This window comes from Antedon mediterranea, chromosome 3 (genome assembly GCF_964355755.1).
Source record: "Antedon mediterranea chromosome 3, ecAntMedi1.1, whole genome shotgun sequence".
In the NCBI taxonomy this organism is placed as follows: Eukaryota; Metazoa; Echinodermata; class Crinoidea; order Comatulida; family Antedonidae; genus Antedon; species Antedon mediterranea.
The window spans coordinates 18,301,804-18,308,211 of record NC_092672.1 but is presented as its reverse complement, the minus strand read 5'-3'; the positions used below and the strand labels follow the sequence as shown (position 1 = coordinate 18,308,211).

The following is a 6,408-nucleotide window of genomic DNA, read 5'->3' as shown; positions in this document are numbered from 1 at the left end:
GAGACTAGACAAAGGGGATTGTACATAAATGTTGTTATTATTATATGTTGTGCCCCCGGTTGTGCCAGTTTGATTGGGAATTTTAAAACTATTACTGTATTTAACAAACTGTATGCAAAAAAAAGCAACATCTCTAAAGCCAGTGGAGCAGTAGCCTTCAACTATGAATTTGGTCCTAAATGGAATAAGAAGATCTGATCACTTTCGGCGACTCTGTATTTTAGAATGCTGATTTTTTATTCTGTAACAATCAAGACATAGACTTAGTTATCAAAATCATGTCTTCATTATTTATATGAGCTACGAAATTAGCAAAACCTGTATTTTATGGCGGCCATTTTGAAAAACAAAATGGTGGCCATTAAATGAACTTAAAAAAATGCTGTAATTGAAATCCTTGACCCTCAAAATATATACATTGCCACCAAAATCACTTCCATACATTATGTGGAAGCTGAGATAAGAGCAAAAATCTGTATTTTTATGGTGGCCATTTTGAAAAACAAATGGCGGCCATTTTGAAAAACAAAATGGCGGCCATTGAGTAAATTATGAAAATGCTGTTTTTCGATTTCTTGATACTCACAACTACACTTTGTCACTAAAATCACGTTGATACACGATATAGAATTTGAGATGAGTACAAATCTGTATTTTATGGCGGCCATTTTGAAAAACAAGATGGCAGACATTCAGTAAACTTCAAAATGCTGTATTTGGATTCATTGACCCTCAAAACATATACTTTGCCACTAAAATCATATCCATACATGATGTGGAAGCTGATATATGAGCAAAAATATGTATTTTATGGCGGCCATTTTAAAAATCCAAAATGGCGGCTTTCCCCAGGCCAGATGAGCTGGAACTTTTTTTTGGTGGATATATAGAACCTATATAACTCAAATCAGTTGAGAAACACTTGTTTCTAATTTTTTCCCAGATTGGCCCTTTTTAGACTTAAAATAGGGATACTAAGAGCAGATGATGGTGAATGGCCTGATCTGTAGAGCCCAAGAAGCTTCTCCGTTGCACCATCACTTACATCCCTTTCTCGAAGGGCATCAGCACTTGCCACCTCATGGTTGTGATCCCACTTCAAGGTTATGATTGTTGGATAACCTTGCCCTATGTGTTTATCTTTAGACCTGAACAGTTAAAACAAAAATTTAAGCTGTAACTGATGCATTGGCTTTAATGAATCATCAGAGACAGACAGTACAGGAACTTGGGAAAACAATTTAAACAAAAGTAAACTGTGTGTGTTGATATTAAGACACACATAAATCCTTAAATCCATAAATCATTTGAATTGGTACAACATATTTCAACTCAAAGAAATGAAGTGATTAAACTGGTGGTTAACACAATTTTCTTGCAGATGGTCGCTTTTTCTCAGGAGGATTAGAACCAGTGCCAAATTAATAGGCCTAACATTTACATTTTTAAAATTTGCGTCAATGTATTGTTTCTATACCGTCATGTCTTTTAAATTTCTTTAAAAACAATCATGCTTACCTGTTTCGACCACGACAGTCAGCTGTCCTCTTTACTATGACAAACATTGTGCTCGGGCAGTTGGTGTTTTTGGAACCTTTCTTCAGGTCAGCTGTTGAGGATCGTGGATGGGTGTTATGGTGACAATGCAAGTCAACCTGTTATAAGAAAACATACATCATGTCAATCAGGAGGTGGCAGGTTCCATCCATTAAAAACAGGACAATAATTATCAAACTGATGATATGTAGAAAATATTTATTACGTAAAGTAATGTTTGCAGACTTCAGATGATGAGTATTTGGTACAATATTGCAAAACAGCATTTGTGCCCATCTGATTTAGAACTTGTTATCATAGCTATTTTATTAAAGATCTTTATCCTGTCCAAATCAAACCATACAAAATTCCTTGCTGCAATGTGAACTTTTATCGAATTCATGATAATTCTTCAAAACCTCTAATAAAAACAAAAACAAAACTATGGAAATTAGCTGTTAGTGATAAATTCCTGTTAACGAAACACAACACAACTTTTCAAGTTGGACTAATATAGTTACTGGAAATACAAATAGCAAACTCATTAATGAATTAATTTCTGTTTTTTGTTTTGTAAATTTGTGTATATTTTTTATCGTTCTTAATTTTAATGTTAATTTTATTCATATGTGTATGCATTTTATGGGTATATATGTGTGTATGTATATAAACACATCAGGCATAGAACATGAATTCTAAACCGCCCGGTGATATACTGAAATATAATTAATTAATTTGAAACGATGGAGGACAAACAAATCCATGAAATTTGTGAGAATGAGAAATATTTATATATGGTATGTATTTCTATATATATATACGGTGTGTGTGAATGTGTTGATATTATATATATATATAAATATATAAACTAAAAGACACAGAAATTATGATAAATAATTAGTTAACAAACGTTTCATAAGTAAACAACTTTTTATTAATGCAATATATTTTGTAATAGATAACATAAAAAAATATGCAGAAAATAATGTAAACATATATTTTAGACAAAACAAATATATACATTAAGAAAATATTGGGTACTACGTATAAGCCAAAATATTAAAATTATTATTAATATTAAAGAGGATAAAAATAAGAAAATAGCGAAAAAATGTAGAAAATGCTTAGAGATTCTGTAATTGTTGTTTTATTCATTGAATGAATAAAGGTGGTGGTTAACCACAAAAGATAAAAAAAAACAAAAAAAACACAAAACAAAACCCAAGTAGTAATTTAAACTGACAACTATCAACAGTTAAAATAATATCCTTACAGCTGTCACAACTTTCACACACGATACGAGACAAATTTCTGTACATACCCGGAAGACATTTTTTTGTCCGCTATTTGGATATGTTTTGTTTGTCCTCCATGTTGAGTAAGAAGTTCCTTCAAACTCTTTAAGCCACCTTAGTGTTTCTTCAGCAGAGGTGAGTGGTAACCTTAGGGTACATAGCATTGAATTTCAGTTTTCTTCATAGTGGCAAATTTTATACTTGTGACCTGATTGCAATTCTGGAAGTATTATCTGTAAGAGAAATTAATTTATAATCAGATGGCTTTAATGGCATAAAAATGGCCTTAATCAGTATGCTGGTGATGTGACAGACCTCAAAACATTCAACAAAATACAGGTCTAGAGCAACCAACATCTTATGACGAAAACAAACGTGTATGTATTTTACTTGTTTGTCCTTGTTGTTGCAATCCAAAACTCTAAAGAAAGAATAATATTAAAAGGGGTGTGTTTATGATGAAATTAAGTGTTGTACTTGTAGTAATGAACCCATTATCAAGCCAAACGTTGTCCTTTTTAAAAGCAAATGACTTGCTTTTAATATGTAGGGCTATGCTCTACTGGGCTGGGAAAGATGTCATAGGTTATGGACAGATCTACATATACCATGTAATTATACATATGGTACCCTGTTCTCATTTGTTTATTTCTGCTTCAGAACCATTTTTTACATTACACACATTATCCAGCAGTATGCCACACAGACCACGCTGCAGCCCGAATGACACACTGGGGTGATTGTTTTAATACCATGAGATTTATACAACATTTCAACATCTATATGTATGAGTATAACTAGAGTAGGCCTATATAGGTAGTCGTACAACAAGTAACAGTGTACACGCGCATGTAATTTATTGTGTATACAACAAACACTACACACACTACCCATGGAGTTATACCTCCATGCACTACCTGAACTAGGCTACCGATCGATTGTGTGAGACCAATTCTACTGCATTTTTTGTGAAATTCGTTGAACATTTTGGGTCAAAAAATAACTTAATAAGCTCCCATGAAAAACAATGCATCATTCAAACAAGATGAGATAAAATTTACCTGCAATCGAGGACATGTATCGAGTTTTAGATCAGCGCAAGCATTCCCAGCTAAACAACTCGCCATCTCTCTGCATACTCTCTCTACTTAAAGTAAAACTTTTTTTAGACAATACGCGCATGCGCGAGAGTAGTTGGGGGTTAAGCCACGCCCATTTATGTAAATTGCCCACGTTCGTCCTGGAAAAAAAAATTACGCCCCCCGCGTGCGGGGGACTGGCCGTGACGTCACTCGCCACTGACCAGTCCCAGGGCCGGATACGAGTATGGCCGCGTAGAGTGCCGGTGATTGGCTGTGACGTTAGATGACGCGACCACTTGAGTCTTTTCAAATTATAATTTGTATAGGCCTAGGCCTACTAAAACTTTAAGATACTTAATTCTTACGGTCTAGCATTTTCAGGCGCAGCTATTGATGGTAAACCCAAGAATTGATTATACATATATTATTATTTGTACAGTTTTTCTACCATTTGAGACATTTTTATATTTTATCACACTTAATATTTTGTGTCGTATTGTTATATTATTATAGAAACATTTTTATAAGACAATACAATTTAAATTGCATATTTGATCATTAATTGAACTTTTATCTACTGTAATAAAGTACTTAAAATAGTTTTGTTTTCAATTCAATTGTTTCATGAACTTATAATCTCAAACAAAACACCAACTGTAGATGATGATGATTCATCCCAGCTTTAAAGTTTATCACCCAAGTTCAAATAAACGGAGGTTTTAAGAATACACTTCTTAATAAATTTTGTTTTATTCAACTTGATTGACTCAAATGGACGTATTTGAGAAACTATACTTTGTAAATGTTATATTTGAATTAATGTTTTCCAATAATAGGACAATTTTGTCAAAATGTGTACAATTCATGTTACATTTTAAATTATTGGGAAAGGTTGTTTAATGTTTGTGTAAGCACAGATATGTATGCAAGATGGGTCCCATATATTATACATCAGCTTGCCAATATGTTCAGCAGATGGGAACAATTATATGAACTTGTCTATTATGTATTTTAGCCCAGATAGGGAGATGCGTCCCATAGATTTTATATGGGTTTGCCCATGTATTACATCAGATGTTTGGCATGTGGGTCCCATATAGATTATATATGGGTGGGGCCTGGTATTACCCCAGATTGTTGGCAGATGGGTCCCATATGGAATATATATGGGCTTGCCCGTATGTATTACTCCAGATGTTTGGCAGATGGGTTCTATATAGATTATATATGGGCTTGCCCATATGTATTACCCCAGAGGTTTGGCAGATGGGACCTATATCGATTAGATATGGGCTTACCCATCTGTATTAGCCCAGATGTTTGGTAGATGGGTCCAATATCGATTATATATGGGCTTTTCCATATGCATTACCCCATATTTTGGCAGATGCGTCCCATATTTATTACCCAAGATGTTTGGCAGCTGGGTCCCATGTAGATTACATATGGGCTTACCCATGTATAACCCCAGATGTTTGGTAGATGGGTCCCATATAGATTAGATATGGGCTTACCCATCTGTATTAGCCCAGTATTTTGGCAGATGGGTCCCATATAGATTATATATGGGCTTGTCCATATGTATTACCCTAGATGTTTAGCAGATGGGTCCCTTAACGAGCTTGCCCATATGTAGGCCTATTACCCCAGATGTTTGGCAGATGGTTCCCATATCGATTATATATGCCCAGTATTTTGGCAGATGGGTCCCATATAGATTAGGTATTGGCTTGCCCATATGTATTAGCCCAGAAGTTTGGCAGATGGGTCCCATATCAATTATATATGGGCTTAACCATATGTATTAGCCCAGATTTTTGGCAGCTGGGTTCCATCTAGATTAGGTACGGGCTTGCCCTTATATATTAGCCCAGATGTTTGGCAGATGGGTCTCATATCGATTATATATGGGCTTGCCCATATGCATTACCCCCAGATTTTTGGCAGATGGGTCTCATATAGATTATGTATTGGCTTATTATTAGCCCAGATGTTTGTCAGATGGGTCGCATATAGAATATGTATGGGCTTGCCCATATGCATTATCCCATATTTTTGGTAGATGGGTCCCATATATATTAGATATGGGCTGGCCCATATGTATTAGCCCAGACGTTTGGCAGATGGGTCCCATATAGATTATATATGGGCTTGCCCATATGTATTACCCTAGATGTTTGGCAGATGGGTCGCATATAGAACTGAATATATATGGGCTTGCCCATACATATCAGCCCAGATTTTTGGCAGATGGGTGCCACATTGGTTTATCATGGGGCAAACCCATATGGGATATCCCATATGGGGTCTTTATTTTTTAAATATTGGATTTCCCATATGGGATGGGCCCCATATGGGCTTGCTACCTGGGTTGGTTGTGTTATTAGTAATGATACTAGGGACGAACTGGATATTAAAAGGCAATATCGATCATTATGTATTAGAGGTAACTCTCTTTGTAGAAAATTTAGTAAATGCTCAACGGATGTTAAGAT

General features: G+C 35.1%; 1 long non-coding RNA gene across 1 annotated transcript; it reads right to left on the bottom strand.

Moving 5' to 3' along the window:
- Positions 1–1,718: 1,718 nt before the first annotated feature.
- Positions 1,719–3,956, bottom strand: LOC140043669 (uncharacterized). Its single transcript, XR_011844346.1, has 3 exons — positions 3,893–3,956; positions 2,858–3,064; positions 1,719–1,957 (listed from the first exon to the last, which is right to left on the bottom strand). It is a non-coding gene; the product is annotated as an uncharacterized lncRNA (long non-coding RNA).
- Between the last annotated feature and the right edge of the window lie 2,452 nt (positions 3,957–6,408).